The 908-nt window shown below is 36.5% G+C and overlaps 1 pseudogene across 1 annotated transcript; it reads right to left on the minus strand.

Annotated features, from left to right (window-relative positions):
* Positions 1–154: 154 nt before the first annotated feature.
* Positions 155–450, minus strand: LOC308430924 (large ribosomal subunit protein eL42-like; annotated as a pseudogene). Its single transcript has one exon. The product of its transcript is annotated as a large ribosomal subunit protein eL42-like (transcript).
* Positions 451–908: the final 458 nt, after the last annotated feature.

A 908-nucleotide genomic window follows, 5' to 3' on the forward strand; every position in this document is an offset into this window, starting at 1 on the left:
CTGTTAAAGAATATGCTAAAGCTAAAAATTTCTAACACAAAATATCCAGGAGATTTACAACAGTTTTTTAAAAAGTATTATTAACAATAACTTTATTCTCTCACAGGTTATTTTTCTACTTCTTTGGTTTTTTTCCTCTCAGAGAACACAAGGTTTAGAGTTGGATCACTTGGGTCTTTTTCTTCTTGTCGCTTCCCAGTTCAAAATGCTTAAATCTCTTAATGGCCAGCATCTTCTTGGATCTGCAGTTGGACTCAACACACTTCATCCTGAGTACAATCTTCTTCATGTTTTTGTCTGTCCACAGTAGCCACTCTGCTTTTGACCGTACCACTGCTTTCCTTGGGCAGACAGGGAATCCTTGTCCTTCTTATACTGAGTCACTTTGTGAGGCTGATGCTTACCACATTTCTTACAGAAAGTCCTTTGGATTTTAGGTACATTGGCCATCTTTTCAGTAGAAGTGTCTGTGATGAAAATGAGAGATCAGCGGCAGCAATGCCCGCCTCACCAGCATGCGCCCAGAATACTTTGGAAAGGCCACACCAAAGAATAATAGGAATAAAAGAAAGAGGAGACTCTCAATTTGAAGGCTCAGAAAATGTCTCTGACAAAATTAAAGAAGAAACTTTTCCTAACCTAAAAATAAAAAAAGATGCCTATCAATATACAAAAAGCTTACAGAATGTCAAGTAGAGTATACTAGAAAAGAAAAATTTCCTAACATATAATAATCAAAACACTAAGTGTACAGAATGAAGAATAGTAAAAGCTTCAAGGGATAAATGCCAAGTAACATATAAAGATAGGCCTTTTAGAATTACACCAATTTTCTCAGTGGAAACTTTAAAAGTCAGAAGGGCCTGGACAGCTATCTTAATGTCTCTAAGAGATTACCAATGCCAACC

This window comes from Micromys minutus, assembly GCF_963924665.1.
Source record: "Micromys minutus genome assembly, chromosome: 16".
Taxonomy (NCBI): domain Eukaryota; kingdom Metazoa; phylum Chordata; class Mammalia; order Rodentia; family Muridae; genus Micromys; species Micromys minutus.